The sequence below is a fragment of the Gracilinanus agilis genome, chromosome X (genome assembly GCF_016433145.1).
Source record: "Gracilinanus agilis isolate LMUSP501 chromosome X, AgileGrace, whole genome shotgun sequence".
In the NCBI taxonomy this organism is placed as follows: Eukaryota; Metazoa; Chordata; class Mammalia; order Didelphimorphia; family Didelphidae; genus Gracilinanus; species Gracilinanus agilis.
In genome coordinates this window covers 22,901,275-22,919,821 of record NC_058136.1, presented here as the reverse complement: position 1 = coordinate 22,919,821, position 18,547 = coordinate 22,901,275, and the positions used below count along the sequence as shown (strand labels likewise).

The 18,547-nt window shown below is 37.9% G+C and overlaps 1 pseudogene; it reads right to left on the bottom strand.

The window, feature by feature from the left end:
* The window catches only part of LOC123253523, a 51,018-nt pseudogene that overhangs the window by 24,851 nt on the left and 7,620 nt on the right, over positions 1–18,547 (bottom strand).

The window sequence follows — 18,547 nt, the reverse complement described above, 5'->3', positions numbered from 1 at the left end:
AATTAGGGGAATGTAGAATAGTTTACCTGTCAGATCTATGGAGAAGGGAAGAATTTATGACCAAACAAAAGATAGAGAACATCACAAGAAATAAGACGAATAATTTTGATTACATTAAATTAAAAGGCTTTTATACAAACTAAACCAATGCAACCAAGATTGGAAGGGAAGCAACAAATTAGGAAAATATTTTTTAACAAATTTCTTGGTAAATGTCTCATTTCTCAAATATATAAGAAACTAAGTCACATTTATAAGAATCCAAGTTATTCCACAATTGATAAATAATCAAAAGATATGAATAGGCAATTTTCAGATAAAGAACTCAAAACTATTAATAATTATATGAAAAAATGTTCTAAATCCCTATTGATTAGAGAAATGCAAATTAAAACAACTCTGAGATACCACTTCACACCTATCAGATTAACCAATATGACAGTAAAGGAAAATAAAAAATGTTGGAAGGATTGTGGTAAATTTGAAACACTAATACATTGCTGGTGGAGTTGTGAATTGATTCGACCATTCTGGAAGGCAATTTGGAATTATGCCCAAAGGGCTATAAAAATGCATACTTTTTAATCTAGCAATACCACTAACTAGTTCGATATCCCAAAGAGATAAATAAAAATGGGAAAAGACTTGTTTGTACAAAAATATTTAGAGCTGCTCCTTTTGTGGTGGCAAAGAATTGGAAACTAAAGGGATGTCCCTTAATTGGGGAATGGCTGAACAAAATGTGGTATATGATGGTGAGGGAATACTATTGTGCTATAAGGAAGGATGAACAGGATAACTTCAGAAAGAACTGGAAAGTGATCTAATGTAGAGTGAAATTAGCAGACCCAGGAAAACATTATACACAGTAATTGAAATGTTGTGCAACAATAAAATGTGATAAACTTTGCTACTAACAACAAACAATACAATGATCCAGGACAATTTTGAGGGACTTATGAAAAAGAATGCTGCCCACCTCTGGAGAAAGAACTGTTAGAGTAGAAATGCAGATGAAAGTATATGATTTATCACTTGACTATTTGGATATATCACTTGGGGTTTTGGTTTTATAACATTATTCACTACAAGAATGAGTAATATGGAAATGTGTTTTGCTTGATAATACATCTATAACCTAGACTGAATTGCTTGTCAACTCTGGGAGCAGGGAGGAAGGAAGCTAGGGAGACAACATAAATTATATATATATATATATATATATATATATATATATATATATATATATATATATAACTTTGGAAAACTTATGTGGAAATTTATTAAAATAAAATAAATAAAAACATTTAAAAAATTTTAAAAATCACTCTAAACAAAATAAATATAAGAAAAATCTGGAAATACTTAAGGAACTGAAGCAAAGTGAAATAAGCAGAACCAGGAGAACACTGAACACAGTGACCAGAACACTGTACAATGAACAACTGAATAACTTGGTTATTCTCAGCAATACAATGATCCAAAACAATCCCAAAGGACTACTGATACGAAAAATGCCAGCTGTTTTCAGAGAAAAAGAACTGAGAGTCTGAATTCAGACCAAAGAAAACTTTTTTCACTTTCTTTCATATTTTTTTAGTTTCCTTCCACAAAAGGATTAATATAGGAAAATGTTTTACATGATTACGTAAGTCAAATCTATATCAGAATGCTTTCCATCACAGCATGGGGGTGGGGTAGAGGAGGGAGGGAGAAAACCCAAGTCTCAGAATTCTTTTAAAAATGTTGGAAACTGTTTTTACATGTAATTGGGAAAATATAACATAGAATTTTTAAAAATAGAAAAAAAAGGCCGAAATCTAAAAAGACTACATACTTCATTAGTTGGGGGCAAGAGATAACACCAGAAAAAGTCTCCCTTTGAAAAACTCATAAGTATCCCTTCTCTTTAACTTTAGTCTAAGTTCTTAGGTGCTGGATTCAAATCCCTTCTGTGGCTCTACCTGTCAGACAAATACCTGGGTGGCTGGAGACACGTTACTTCATCTTTCCGGCCCTTATTTTCTTCTCTAAAATGAGAAGGAAGGGCTAGATGCACTGTAAAATCCCTTCTTGTTCAATCCCTGAATTCTATGATACTTTATATTACTTTAATACTTAAATATTCATTTTCTATTCTGATCAATGAGTGGATACTATCCAGTGATATGGATGCTTTGGTTATCCTGATTTTTACAGATGAGGAAAATGAGGCTCCGAGAATTTAATGAATATTTAATGCATGTATGACCTTAGGTAAAGGACAACTTTTCTGGACCTCAGTTTCCTAATCTCTAAAGTAAAGAGATTCAACTAGATGGCCTCTAAGGTATCTTCCAGCACTAAATATATGACTCTGATCCAAGGGGCCTAAGTAAAGTTTAATATGTATATAAAAATAATTTGACTAGGAGGCAAGAAACCTGGGTTTAAGTTCTTCTTTTGCTACTTCCTAGGTCTCTGATGTTGGGCAAGTCGCTCAGCTTCTCTAAATTTCCATTTCTTTTTTTAGTAGAATGACAGGCTTGTACTAGATTATACTGAAGATCCCTTTTAGGTTTAAATAACAAATGATTCCAAACAAGCTAGTGTTAACCATGTAAAGATTCCCAGACCTACTTTCCTCAAATGATTTAAATGATTAGCAGTTAGCTTATCAAGTGTACATGCATAAACATTTATTTCTAATTAAAACATCAACTGTTTACATCCCTAAATCATGTCTCTTGAGTATATAATTCTCTTGAAATTAAACTTTTATTCGTCCCTCTCAGAAATCTTGTACCGTTATTGTTTTGATTAGGAACAATGTAATGGCTGACAGTAAACCATTTCCAAAGAGAATCAAAGAGAAACTTCAGATCAGATCAACTCAACATCCAAATTGGAAGAGAGTTGTGAGAATGAGGCTGGACTGAAACTAGAAAGGCAACAAGACTAGGCTTTGGTGGGCTACCTGGGTGGCAAGAGGCTGGGGCCTCACCAGACCTGACAGCAGTGTGAAAGGGGGAAATGCCAGTGGGGCAGCACTCCCTCCAAAGAGGATCTAGCGGGATGAATGCAACACCGAGGGCCTGCAGAGCACAAAGCCAGTATGACACAATTCCTACAATGAGATAAATGAAGAAGCCCACGAGGGAGCATCAAACAATGGCTCAGGCCCAGGGAGCCTATGGCCAGCCTGACTGCTGGACACGAGGAGCTCCTGACTAATTGCATGGCTGCTTGTCTTTATCCAGAAGTTTGTTTATGGAGCATCACGTTCTTTGTCCTGAACAAATTGACCCATTTGCTCCACTTTGTGTATTTAATATCCATCTGAACTATTGGCAAAATACGTCCAATCGGTGGTCGGGATGGGAAATTAATATTTAGTGTTCCAAGAAGCCTATGATCAGTCTTCATTTTACACTAACTCTTTCCTACCCAGGGTGCTCCCCACTCTCACCCCACCCCCCCACCTCCCAGCCTCTGCCCTATCACTCACTAATAGATATCATTTCAACAGTTTGACTAAGTGGCAGGTTCTAGAAAAGGCAGTAATTTATACTGATGTAATGGCTGTGATAAAAATCATTTGTGTGCTGATTTTATAAATTAGGGTAGAAATGTGAGTGCCTCTGAAAAATGAAGTGCTACCACCCGGATTCCAGTGTTGTTAATGCTTCATACCTTTCTGCTTCATTAAACCAATTTCACGGGGAGATGAGTTGGAGGAGCAAGCCGTGCTGCTTAAGAGACCCAACAATGCTTTATTGAAAGAAATGGGGCTAAGATTAAATTAAGTGCTCTCGGAGAAATATGGAAATACAAAAATATTCATGCAGTGAGATGGTGAATGCAAAAAATATGATAAGTTGGTTCTTTCACACTCATCATAATTGCATAGGTTGAATTCACAGGCCACTAATTGACATTAAAGAGTTTTGTAAGCTACCCTTATAGCAATGAGCAAGAGATCTATGGAAGGGCTCTGTACCCTTTTCGATTGGACAATTCCAATTTTCCTTGCTCTTCGTTGATTCCTGTGAGGTTGGTATGTTCAAATGACTCCACAGCTCCACATACGTGGTTTTAAAAAATGACATTTCGAAGAAATGCTGGGAAGTAGTAAAGCTGCTCTGTTTGTAGGTTTCAACTGCCAAAAGCTGTTTAGTGCCAACTCTCTGTTCTGACTTCTGACTTCAAGAGTTTGTTTGGGTTAGATTTTAGGCAGCCTGGTATACTGGAAAGAGTGCTGGCACTGGTGTCAGCAAGAGTAAGGTTTACATTCTGACTCTGCCATTTACTAGTTGTGTGACAAAGGGTGAAGTCCTTTCACCTCTTGAAGCCTCACTTTCATCAGAAATAAAATGGGATAATAACAACACCTGTAGTACCTACCTCGCAGGGCTAGTGTGAGTCTTGAATGAGGTCAGGTACGTATTTAGCACCTTTTTAAGATGTGACACAAAGGTCACCTAATAATGGCAGGGGTATGCTGGTAAAAGTTTAACAACCAGCTCTCCAGAAAAAATGTACACACACTATATTTTTCAGTTGAATCACATTACAAATGTTTTCTCCATAGTTTTCTTGAATCTAGACAATCAACAAAATAAACCAAGTATTGATGTCATGCTCAATTTTTCACAAGGAAAATTTAATAATCTTCCTAACACTTATATGACTGTTAGATGAGAGATGAGGTGATGCTGTAAAAGTTACACTAGATAAGGAGGCAAAGGATCTGTGTTTGAATTCCAGTTCTACCATGTACTACCAGCTTGGACAAACTAATTCACTTCTCCAGATCTTGGTTTTCTCATATGTAAAATGAAGTTGAACTTGAAGATCTCTAAGGTGCCGTTGAGCCCTAAGTCTATGGCCTTATTATCCTTAGATAATTTCATAAGCCATGGTGGGGTGCTGAAAAAGAACCATTTTGTTTATCTTGGATTTAGGTCTAGTTTTTAGTTCGTCTCTAAAATGCCCACTGCATACTCCCCATGAGAGGAGCATGAAGTTTCTACTTTCTGACACCTTGAACTCAATTTGTTCCTAGCAATGGCAAACATGTAAATACCAGAGGGATTTATTAATTAAAGAAGAGCTTATGTATCTCCTTACAAAAACTAGAGTTTCCAAGTGCAGCTAAGGGAATGCCATTTTGTTCAGACTTCACAATGAGAACTCTGTGTGTAAGTGGACAGAATCCTGGGATTTAGTCCAGCTCTCAGATTAGCACCCAAATCACAGAGAGACGAGTACTTTCACCTCCCTCCTCTACCCTCAACAATAAAAGGAGTTCAAGAAAGTGCTTCTCCAGAATTCCAGGGAGGGATTACAATCCTTAACACTTGGAGCTCAGAAACAGAGTCTTTATTTCCATATGCAGGGAATGCACAGGTGTGGAGATATAATTTTCTGTTCCTATCCGAATATTCAAAATTATGCAGAAAAGGTAAAAATGGCTGACCAAAAAATGTTTGCTTTTGTAACAAACTTTTCTCAAGGTTCTCCAATAAAAGGTATGTGGGCATTCCCCTCTAAAGTTCCACAATGTTATTATCTAAGATTTGCATGTTAAATATCAGCAGGAAGGAGGATATGTACTGACTAAAACATTTTTCTTGAAATCAAATTAGTCTAATGTCAGTCAATGGTTAGCCACAAAGCCAGCTTCATGGTGTTGAGAATTGCAGGCAGCATATATTTTGCTCAAACATCAAGAATAAGATGGAATGTGTTAAAAAATGATATATTTTTAAAAAGAATCATGATTCGTTAGGCCTATCCATTTGGAATCTAAAGATTACTAAGAGTGAGGTCAGTAATTGCCATTGTGTCCTTGGACTCGTTAAGTCATTTGGCAATTGGGGTCTTTCTTTTCCTCATTCATAAAAATGACAGGACTAGACAATCCCATCTATCTCTAAATTTATGAGGATATGATCTGTCAATTAATCAACCAATAAGCTATGTATCAAGTGCCTACTATGTTCCAGATATCGTGCTAGGAGCTGGAGATGCTGATATAAAAGTAAAATGACGACTATTCCCAAATAACTTACACATGGTGTACAAGGGTAAATATATAAAGAATAGATATTAAAAAATTCAAGGCAGCTTGGGATGGAGAGCATGGGGTGACAGAGGGAGGGAAGAGAATCAGGAAAGATTAGCTTTATGTACAAAGTGGTGCTTGAGTTGTGTCTTGAAGGAAGAAAAGGATTCTATGAGGCACAGGTGAGAAGAAAGTACATTCCAAAAAGAGTGGTGAGGAAAGTGCAAAGGGAAAGACCTGAGTGAGGAAATGTCACACGTGATGAGGAGACGAGACCAATTTGCCTGGAACTCAGAGTACTGGAAGGAATGTAAACTTACAATGATACTGGAAAGACCATTTAGGGTCAGGTAAAGAAAGGCTGTAAAAAAAAAGAGGAAGACATGGGAGTCCACTGAGTAACATGAGTGACATGGTTAGATCTGGACTTTAAAGAAATCACTTTGGTAGCACTACGGAAGATAGACCAGAAGAGGGAGAGACAAGAGGTAGGGGAACTAACTAGTGGACCATTGTAACAAACTAGATTATGAGAATCTGGACAAAGATATGTATAGAGACAAAAGGATGGGCATGAGATGTTGTGAAGGTTGAAGTAGAAAGATCTGACAAATGACTGGTTATGTGGGGTCAGGGAGTATAATGTTAAAGTTACAGAGAAGGGAGGCTGAAAGAATGGTGATACTTCCAAAGAAACAGTGAAGTTTGGTAGAAGGTTGGAATTTTAGAGAAGGATAAATGAGTTCTATTTTAGACACGTGGAGTTTGAGATGGCTAAGAGACATCCAGTGTATGAGTGAAATGCCAGAGAAAAACTAAAGTAGATATAAAGATCTGGCAGTCATCTCCAGAGAAAAGATAACTAAAGCTATAGGAGCTGGTGAAGTCACCAAGAGAATGTTGGTTGGTTGGCTGGTTGGTTGTTGTCCTTCATACTCAAAGAGGACTAAAATGATATCACTTATGTCAGAGTCAATGTACGGTGTGCCCAACTGTGGCTGATCAGACCAATATGAGCTCAGAAGGCTCTTCACAGGTCAGGCATGTAGTCTGTATTAACATTTGGGATGGATATGTTTCTAAATTTGCACATCTCACATTTCTTTTGAGATACCAAAATTCTGCTTTGCTCATAGAGCACAGTGTATTCTTTGATGAGGGCATGCCATACAAGATGATTCTGTGCTAGTCTCTCCTTGGGAATCAAGAGAGTGTAAAGAGAAAATAGAAGAGACACAGGCAAAGTCATGGGAAACACCAACAGTTAAGGGTGATGATTTGGATGAATAAGCTGAAAAAGTCTGAAAAGCAAGCAGCAAGTCAGATAGGCAGGAGGAAAGAGCAGGGGAAGGAACTAAGAGATAGAAATATATGAAAGAGAGAGAGAGAGAGAGAGAGAGAGAGAGAGAGAGAGAGAGAGAGAGAGAGAGAGAGAGAGAGAGAGAGAGAGAGAGAGAGAGGATGATTGAAGGGGACAGTCTGCTGGAAAAGATAGGAGGTAGTAGTGGGATCAAGGGCACGTGTATAGGGCTTGCTTTGAAGAGAGACAAGGTTTTGAGATGAAGGGGAAAAGAAGAAACACACTGTGAATAACTTCAATTTTCTCAGTAAATTAAGAAAAGAGGTACTGAGCTAAGGAAGGTGGAGTGATAGACAGTGAGGTATGGGAAATTTGAAGAGAAAAGAGAAGGTTTAGAAGAGCTTTTGTGGAGAGTGAAACAGGGAATCAATTAGAGAAAAATTAAAACATTACCTTTTTGCATTGAAGGATCAGTTGAGTTGAATAAGGTATTTTATAATGCACTGGACCATTCATTAGCATACAAGTAGAAGGCAGATGGGGGACTAATATAAGATTAGAGTTTATAAAGGGATGAATGGCAAGAGAACCAGGAGGGGTGAGAAAATCAAGCCTAGAGGATAAAGCAGAATTGAACTGGTTAACTATATGGTCAAGAATTGGAAGGGCAAAAAAGAAAAGCCAGAGCAGGTGTAATGGTGAGAGTTCTAGAGATGGTTATGTTAGAGAGGAGAGGAAGATAATGAGATTGGTGCTGAACTACCTGAAAAAGAAGAACTTGGCAGCTACTAGACAACAGTGTGGTGGGAACCACAAGGAGTCCCCAGCCTACTCTGATGTGTGGAGGCCAGACTTCAATGGGCAACTCAGAATGGGAAAGGCTCACTCTTTGATATCAATCTGGTGTCCTCAATGCACATTCTTGTTAGATAGCCTAATCTTGCTATGGCTAAGTAAATCTCCCCCTTGTTAATTGCTGAATGATCTGTGAATATCTCGTTTGAGTCTAATATAGAATAAAAACTACTATAAAAACTAGAGAACTGGCCAGACAGATCTTGCCCAGAATATTTAGCAGAGTTGACAGGACTGCACAAAGTTATTTCCCCAAATGGCAGTGGTAACCCAGTGACAAAGGCAGGCCCACCATAGCCCTTTGATTACTATAATCTAGAACTGATTGGCTATTTTATATTACAGTCAGTAGTCAGCCAGACAGTCAAAAAGCATTTATTAAGCACCTAATTATGTGTCAGGCACTGGGCTAAGTGCTGAGGTTACAAAGAGAAGCAAAAAACATTTCTTGCCTTCAAGAAGCTTACAAGATAATAGGGGAGATGACATGCAAAACAAGTATAGTATATATAAAGTGAAATATATACAGGATAAATAGGAAATAATTAGAAGAGGGAAGGCACTGGAATTAACAGGGATTAAGGGAGCCTTCCTGTAAAAGATAGGATTTTAGCTGGGACTTAAGGGAAGCCAGGGAGGTCAGTGAAGAAGCAAGAGTGTTCCAGACATGGAGGAAAGCCAGAGAAAATTCCCAGAGCTGAGAAGATGAAATATATTGTTGTTGGAACAGCCAGGAGGGCAATGTCACTGAATCAAAGAGTACGTTTTGGGAAGTAAGGTTTGAGAAGACTGGAAAGGTAGGTGGTCAGTTATGAAGTACTATGAATGCCAAACACAGCATTTTATATTTGCTCCTGGAGGCAAAAGGAAGCAACTGGAGTTTTTTTGTGTAAGGGGGTGATGTGATCAGATCTATACTTTAGGAAAATCATTTTAGTGGCTGAATGGAGGACAGATTGGAGCAGGAGAGACTTGAGGCAGGCAGATCCAGCAGTGGTCTATTGCAGTAGTTCAGGCATGAAGTGATGAAGGTCTGCACTAGAATGACAACAATGTCAGAGTAGAGAAAAGAGCATATTTGAGAGATGTTGCAAAGGTGAAATCGGAAGGCCTAGGCTGATGTTGGTGAACTTATGGCATGCATACTAGAGGGGGCTGCTCCCTTCCCCCTTCTCACCATGCCTGAGGACATTTTTTTCATATCATCCACCCCTCTTCCCAGAAGCCCAATGAGAGTGCTTCCTCCCTCTCCTGTCTGGGGTAAGAGTGCAGCTCACATGAGGCATGAGGGTGCAATTTGAGCACTTCGTCTCTCAAAGGTTCGCCATCACTGGCCTAGGCAATACTTGGATATGAGGGGTGAGAGACAGTGAACGATTGAGGATGATTGCTAGGTTTTAAGCCTGAGGAACTGGGAGCATAGTGTTTCCCTCTATAATAACAGAGAAGGGAGGAGGTAAGGAAGGTTTAGATGAAAAGATAATGAATTCCATTTTGGACATATTGACTTTCAGATGTCTATTGGAAATCCAATTAAATATATCTGAAAGACAGTTGGAAATGCAAGATTGGAGGTCAGCAGAGATAATAGAGCAGGAAAGGTAGATTAGAGAATTATCAACATAAAGATAGTAATTAAGTCCATAGGAGCTAATGAGATCATCTAGTGAAGCAGAAGAGATGAAAGTTCAGGACAGAACACTAAAAAGGACAGAACACTAAAGACATCTACAGCTAGAGGATATGATCTAGAGGAGGAACAAGCAAAGAAGGTAGAGAAGAGGCAGGCAGATAGAAAAAAAACAGAAGAGAGTCCCAAAATCCTAGAGAGAAGAGAGTATCAAAAAGGAGAAAATGGGCCAAGTTGGCAGAGTAGAGACACAGAAATCCCCAACCTCTCAGAATCCTCTCCAACCAACCTTAAAATAATTCTTCAAAACAGATACTGAAGTGACAGAACTGACAAGGGTACAGAGTGAAGCAATTTTCCTGCAGAAAACAACTTGGAAGGTAGGCAGAAAGGGTCTATTTCATTGAGGTGAGTGGAGAACACAACCCACATCAAAACCACACAGCCTGCAGCAAGGCCACACTAAGAAGTGCTGGTGTAAGACAACAACAATCCACCCACACCACCTTTATTGCTCCAGGTTCTGAAGCTAGGCCCAAGCCAAATTCAAGAACCCAAGACTCTACCTAAGCCAATAGTAGAGCACTCTCATGTCCACTCCTTGAAGTTCCAAGCTCTAGCCCACACCCACAGAGAGGCATAAAGCTCCAGCTCAAGGCGGTCTGCAGTGAAAGTCCAAGGGGAGGCCCTGAGCACCAAAACAAGGTAGCTCACACTTTTCTGCATCCTGCAAGTCATCAGCAGGCCTTGGGGGAGGCTGGATGAGCCATGGGAGGTGGCATTGAGCTCCCAGCCCACAGGCTAGCATACCACTGTGGAAAAACTGAAACTTGCGGAAACCCAGAACTAGAGCTGAAGGTAACAGCAAAGAAAAACTGAAGGTCAAGAGAATGCCCCCCCCTCTACTCTGAGAACAGAGCTACCTTTAAGATAAAAATAAAAGTCAAGGAAAAGCCTAGGAAAATGGAAAAACATAAAAAAACCTAATCATAGAAAATTATTATGGAGACAAAGAAGAACAAGGCACAGACTCAAAATGAGATCAAAGAAGCTACATGCAAAACTGCAAAACTTCAAAGAAAAATTGGTATTGGACTCAGGCTCTGGGAGAGCTCAAAATGGAATTCAAAAATCAAATAATAAAGGCAGAAGAAAAATAGGGAAGAAAAATGAAAATGATGCAAGAAGAAGGTAATACCTTAAAAAGCAGAACTGGCCAAATGGAAAAAAGAGAAACAAAAATCTAACGAAGAAAAGAGTTTCTTAAACAGTATAATTAACCAAATGAAAAAGGAGGTGCAAAAACTCATGGAAGAAAATAAAGTCTTTTTTTTTAAACCCTTAACTTCCGTTTTAGAGTCAATACTGTGTATTGGCTCCAAAGCAGAAGAGTGGTGAGGGCTAGGCAATGGGGGTTAAGTGACTTGCCCAGGGTCACACAGCTGGGAAGTGTCTGAGGCCAGATTTGAACCTAGGACCTCCCGTCTCTAGATCTGGCTCTCAATCCACTGAGCTACCCAGCTGCCCCCAATAATGTCACGTGGCTGGATAGAACATTTCAGGGGGCCGCATCTGGCCTGCGGACCGTAGTTTGCCCATCGCTGCACTATTCCAGTGCTCTTCCTTATTGGTGCTATTTCTCTCCACATTTAAGCAAGAGTCCTAGTGGTAGGAACCTCAATATCTGCATTACTACTAACATTATTTCTATATTAAAGGACCAAACACATGGTGGGGCAGAAAGTATAGTTTTGAGTTGGAAGATCTGAATTCTATTCCCAGTTCCTTCATTTACTAGCCACAAGATCTTTGGTAAGTCATCTAAATGTGATGTCTTTGTTTCTCTATCTGTTATATTAAGATGATAATACCTGAATTATATATGTTATTATAAGATTAATAAAAGAAATAAGTATAATAACATATAAAGCATAATATAAATGTTAACTAGTATCAGAGGCACATGGTAGACATGAGTAGGCTACAAAATAATACCAATGAAGAACTATTCAAGATAAATAGCATGAAGTTATATATCAGAGAGATATATAACTGGACTAGGAGGTGAACTAGTCACGTAAAAAGAGTGAGAGTTAACAAAGGAATGGCCAGTATGCTCCAACGGTAGCCATATCATGTTAGGAGATGAAGAAATAGGTTCCCAACCTAATGGATAGCCCCTGTGGAGTATTTACATGAGGAACCTGACAAGAGTCAGAAAGGATGAAAAGGTGAGAAAATGCTGCATTGGGCATCACCTGAGTAAGTACCTACCTACATCAGTGAAATTAATGATTCATTCAAGTATCCAATCTAAATGATTTGTTCTGCATCACAGAGGATTTACATTGCTCACTCAAGTAGCAGATTAAAAAAAGTGAAATAATCAAGCCATTTATTTGACATCATATGGATGGGGGAAAGTAGGCTGAATTTAAATATTTTTTTAAACCCTTAATTTCTGTGTATTTGCTCCTAGGTGGAAGAGTGGTAAGGGTGGGCAATAGGGGTCAAGTGACTTGCCCAGGGTCACACAGCTGGGAACTGTCTGAGGCCAGATTTGGACCTAGGACCTCCTGTCTCTAGGCCTGACTCTCAATCCACTGAGCTACCCAGCTGCCCCAAATTTAAATATTTTTAAAGTAAAATTTCATCAAATTGCTTCGCATGTACAGGCAGACCATATGTAACTTGTCCCCAACCAATTCTGCTTCAAAATTTCTCCTCCCTTTTTGTCAAGGCCTCTATTTATACCTCTGATCTCACCCTCTCTTTGAGTTTGCCCTCTGATCATTCTTTCTCTCATCTTAATTTACTCTTTACCCACTCTGTGGTGGAAGCAATATGTACTAAGACTGGAAAGCCCCTATGAAGGCCAGTCCTTTCTCCTTAAAGGAGAGAGAAGGCTGCCATTTCCAAGTCCCTGAGTGAAGGTGAGACAAAGTCCTTAATCTGACTTTAAAGGGTACACACATGAGGGTAATCACCTCTTAGCTACCTGGTATATATAAACTTGCCCTGTGAAAAACAGTGACTAAGCAAGGAAATTACTGGTAAGAATTTCTTCACCCAGGATTTTCTATATCCCTTAATTAACAGATTCAATCTATCACTATGTTGGTAAAAAGAGCTCCTTATACCAACAAAATCATGTCTCAATCTAAAAAGAAAGATCAAATTTAAGATATTCTGCTCTGATAAAGATGAGTGAAATGTGAACTAAGGTTTTTGTCAAACAGTTCATTTGCTTTTAGTCTACAGAAAGGTATAAAGATGAGCCAACTGCCTTCATGGGATAAATATGAAGGTCCAGAGGGATAAATGTACAAGATCTATAAAATTATATTATTGGGAATCCATTATGGAGCATGCATTTCCTGCTACCAAAGTTATTCTAAAGGGTAAGTTAGCTGAAAGCAACTTATAATAAACCTGAATAGAGGGCCTTTGGAAGAAAAAAAATAGTGAAAAGTAAAGTCAAATCAGGTCTAAACAACTGGAAAAATAATAATTTCTCATGGGTAGGCCAAGCTAATATAATAAAAACAATAATTCCACCTAAATTAATTTATTTATTCAGGGCCATAACCAAATTACCAAAAATTATTTTATAGAATTAGAATAAAATGATAAAATTAATCTGGAAGAACAAAAAGTCAAGATTATCAATGGGATTAATGGAAAAATATGAAGGAAGGTGACCTATCAGTACCAGATCTCAAACTATACTATAAAGCAGTAATCATCAAAACAATCTGGTACTAGCTAAGAAATAGAATAGTGAATGAAACAGACTAGATACACAATAAACAGTGAGTAAATAACCATAGAAATCTAGTGTTTGATAAACTCAAAGATTTCAGTTTTGGGGATAAGAACTCACTATTTAATAAAAATTGCTGGGAAAACTGGAAACCAGTATGGCAGAAGCTAGGTATACCATGATAAGATCAAAATAGGCAAATGATTTAGACATAAAGGGTGATACCATATCAAAACCATGGAGAAGGAAAGGATTTATGACCAAACAAGAAGTAGAGAATATTATGAGTTGCAAAATAATTTTGATTATATTCAGGTAAGCTGGAAAATGAAGGAATGCCCTTCAATTGGGGAATGGTTGAACAAATTGTGGTATATGCTGGTGATAGAATACTATTGTGCTCAAAGGAATAATAAACTAGAGGAATTCTATGTGAACTGGAAAGACCTCCAGGAATTGATACGGAGTGAAAGGAGCAGAGCCAGAAGAACACTGTACACAGAGACTGATACACTGTAGTAAAATCAAATGTAATGGACTTCAGTACTGGCAGCAATGCAATGACCCAGGACAATTCTGAGGGATTTATGGAAAGGAACACTACCCACATTCAGAGGAAGAACTGCAGGAGTGGAAACACAGAAGCAAAACAACCACTTGAATGCATGGGTTGATGCGGGCATGGTTGGGGACTAATCCCACAAAAATATTTATAGCAGCTCTCTTCCTGGTGACAAAGAATTGGAAATTGAGGGGATATCCACCAATTAGTGAATGGCTGAAGAAATTGTGGTATTAATGGTGATGGAATACTACTATGCTATAACAATGATTAATAGAATGATTTCAGAAAAATCTGGAAAGACCTACATGAACTGATATAGCATGAAATAAGCAGAAACAGGGGAATACTATATATAAAAATAGCAATATTGGATGATGATCAACTGTGAAAGACTTAGCTATCCTCAACAATAAAATGATCCAGGACAGTTCTGAAGAACTTAGAGTAAAAAATGCTATCCATCTCCAGAGAAAGAACTGTTGGAGCTGGAATGCAGATACTATTTTTCACCTGGGTTTCTTTGTGTTTTTATTTTGAGGTTTTGGTTTTATATGAGTCTTCTCTTACAAAATGACGAAAATGGAAGTATGCTTCACATGATAATACATGTGTAACATGGATCAAATTGCTTACCATTTTCAGGAAGGGAGAGGGAAGTAAGGGAGGGAGACAATTTGGATCTTATAAGTACTGAAAAAATATGATGAAAATTGTTATTACATGTAATTGGGAAAATAAAATTAAGTAATAAATTTTTTTAAACTGGCCAAAAAAGTAAGTAAAAGTCTTTCTGGCTATAACTTAAAAAATTTTTATACTACCATCTTCCCCTCTGACTCTGACTTTAGATCTACTGGAAAATTTCAAAATGTGGAAGAAATATATCATAGGCTTCAGTTGTTTTAAAAGTTCTCCATAAAAACAAGGTATAGATTTTGCCTTAATTTTTGCTTTATTTTATTTTGGTATTATGTCAGATTCCCACTGTATTTAGTGACAACATATGAACCTTGAGGTTGAAATGTTTTTCGCTTTTGAAGTGGTTCCTTGAAATCAATAGGAAGGTCAGAAAAGTTCTTTCCAAAAAGGCAAGAAGCTTCTGGATCTTAAAGTGAAATAATTTACCAGGAATTCCTAAATCCGTTTTGGCAAACCTATGGCATGTATACCAGAGGAGGCTGCTTCCCTCTCCCCCTCCACTGCACCTGAGGACATTTTTCATATCACCTGCCCCTCTGTCCAGCAGCCCAGTGGGAGTGCTTCCTTCCTCCTGTGTCTGGGGTAAGGGGGTGGCTCACATGTGGCATGAGGGTTTCATTTCAGGCACTTGGTCTCTAAAAGGCTCACCATCATTGTCCTAAACATTCATCTTTTTTAAAAAAGTTTATTTATTTAATTAATTTTGAATATTTTTCCATGGTTACATGAATCATGTTCTTTCTCTCTCCTCCTCCCACCCCCCCTCTCATAGCCAATGAGCAATTCCACTGGGTTTTACATGTGTCATTGATCAAGACCTATTTCCATATTATTAAAATCTGTACTAGGGCAGTGATGGGCAAACTATGGCCCGCAGGCCAGAGGGTGCCCCCTGAAATGTTCTGTCTGGCTACTCAACATTATTCCTGATCTGACGAATATGATGAGTAGGATACAATACAATGAAACTTCTAAAGAGTTGCCTTAGAAACAGACTGACAAATGAACATTTCCTTTCCTTTGGCCCCTTCTTTAAAAAGTTTGCCCATCACTGATCTAGGGTGATTTTAAATGGAATTTCTCTTTCTAATTCTTAACAATCATCTTTCTGATATACATGGCAGAAGACACCAATGGGCTGAATGTAATTGTCAAGCCTTAACACTGCCAATCCTGTGTGGTTGTCAGGGCTGGTCTTTTGAAGAGGAAGAGCAGAATGACACTTTCATGATGTGTTTAGAGGAGTTTAGAGAAGGTCCCCTGCCCCCCAAACACCTCTGCTTTCAAATCTCACGATGCCATAAAATGCCACCTTTAGAGCATTCTGTCTGTGGATACCGAAGGCAAGTTCTTAAACAATTTCCTCCTAAAAAGTCTTCTTAACTTTCTAATTTCTTTTAAAGTCAACCTCATGCTTTCAGTACATTCATTCAACAAGCATTTATTAAATGTTTGCTCCATAAAAAGTGCTAGGATTAAGAGAAAAGATTGTTTTTTGGTGCTGGGAGGAAAAGCTAGCCATGTTACCAACCTTAGTCATTTTAAACTCTCCTCCATCCCACATCCCACTATATCAATTCAATCAACTGCCAAATCTTATCTTTTGTTTTTAATTTTTTAACATGCATTTAGTTTCTTTTCCTTTTGCCTCCTTTCCATTAGAAAAAAGAAAGGAAATCAAAATTCTTGTAATAAATATGCACAGGCAAGTAAAACAAATTCCCATACTGCCATGTCCAAAATGGATGTCTTATTCTGAACTGAGTCCATTAACTCACTATCAGGAGAAAGGTAGCATGCTTCCTTATTGGTGCTTTGGAATCATAGAATTATTGCCATGATCAGAGTTCTTGAGTCTTTCAAAGTTGTTTGTCTTTACAATCTTGTTTTTACAGAATGAATTGCTTTCCTGAATCCACTCACTTTATTCCATATAGTTCATATAAGTCTTCTAAGCAGCTCTAAAATTGTCTCCTTTATCATTTCTTATTACATAATGTTATTCCATTACATTAATATATCATGATATATATAGTCATTCCTGAACTAACAAGCACTTTCTTAGTTTCCAGCTCTTTGGTGCTACAAAAATGAATTGTCTTAAGTTACAGGTTATTTTTTCTTATTTGGATATCTTTGGAAGATAAACCTAGAAATATCACTAGGTCAATGGATATGTACACAGTTTAGTAAATATTTGGCTGCAATTTCAAAGTGCTTTCTATAACAGTTGGATCAAGTCATAAATTCCCCCAACAATGCATTCACATGTTTTTTTCCTATAGCCCCACGAATATTGGACTTTGTCCCTTTTTTGTCAACATTGCCAATCTAATGGATGGCAAATAGAGACTAAGATTCAAATTTGCATTGATTTTCATTTTTCTCATCATTAATTATTTGGAGCATTTTTTCAAGTGGATATTGATAGTTTAGATTTCTTTCTTAAAAAAGAAATTTTTAAAAAAGAAAATGGCTGTTTGAGAGCCAAGATGATGGAATATAAGTATTATTGTCCTCCAAACAATTTTTAAATAATGCCTGCAATCGAACCTTCAGTGATAGAGTTAACAAAAAGGTCATGGGGAGATATTTTTTATAGCCTAAGACAATTTAGGAAATCAGAAAGAGAGGTCTATGGCCCTGATGTGGAGGCTGGCCCAAAGTTTACACAGTGGTAGCACACTACCTATGGACCTTAGAGAAGGCTGCGCAGTTTCAGGAATTCTTTGGGTAGAAATTGAAAGGGGTTTGAAAAACTTGTAAGAAATAAATTCTAGGGGACAACTGTGCTAGCACTAGGAGCAGGACCAGGTATTGTATGGCAATTCCACTACCTATACCCAGCTCCAGATTGAAGTTCTGGAAGGAAAGGTATCTAAGATAACAACCAAAAATAACCCACCCAGAAAAACTGAGTATAAACCTTCAAGGGAAAAAAAGTAGAGATTTAATTACATAGAGGACTTCTGAGCATTTCTGATGAAAAGATAAGAGATAAATAGAAAATGCAACATTCAAACATAAGACTCAAGAGAAGCATACAAAGGTAAACATAAAAGAGAAAGTATAAGAGACTTAAAGGGTTAAACTGTTTACACTTCTATATGGGAAGATACTAGATATAACTCCTAAGAATTTTATCATCATAAGGGTGGTAAGAAGAATTGTACATAGGCAGAGGTCATAGGTGTGAATCTATTATGTTGAAATAATCTTGAAAAAATGGAAGAGTGAGAAAGAGGAATGCCCTGGGAGGAGGGGGAACAAAGAGGAAGAATGGGGGAAATTATCTAACATAAAAGAGATGTGCAAGGAAGAGTTTTTACAATGGAGGGGAAAATTTGGAGGGGGGAGAATATGGCAATATTTGGACCACAGTCTCATCTGAAATGGTTCAAAAAGAGAATGTATAAATAGTTAGTTGGGCATAGAAATCTATTGGAGAAAGGAGGGGTGGAGTGATAAAACAGACTTTAGAAGAGAGACAGGATAAAAAGTGAGAGGCTAGGGGGCAGCTGGGTAGCTCAATGGATTGAGAGCCAGACCTAGAGACAGGAAGTCCTAGGTTCAAATCCGGCCTCAGACACTTCCCAGCTGTGTGACCCTGGGCAAGTCACTTGACCCCCACTGCCTACCCTTACCAATATACAGAAAAGTTAAGGGTTTAAAAAAAATTTAAAAAAAAA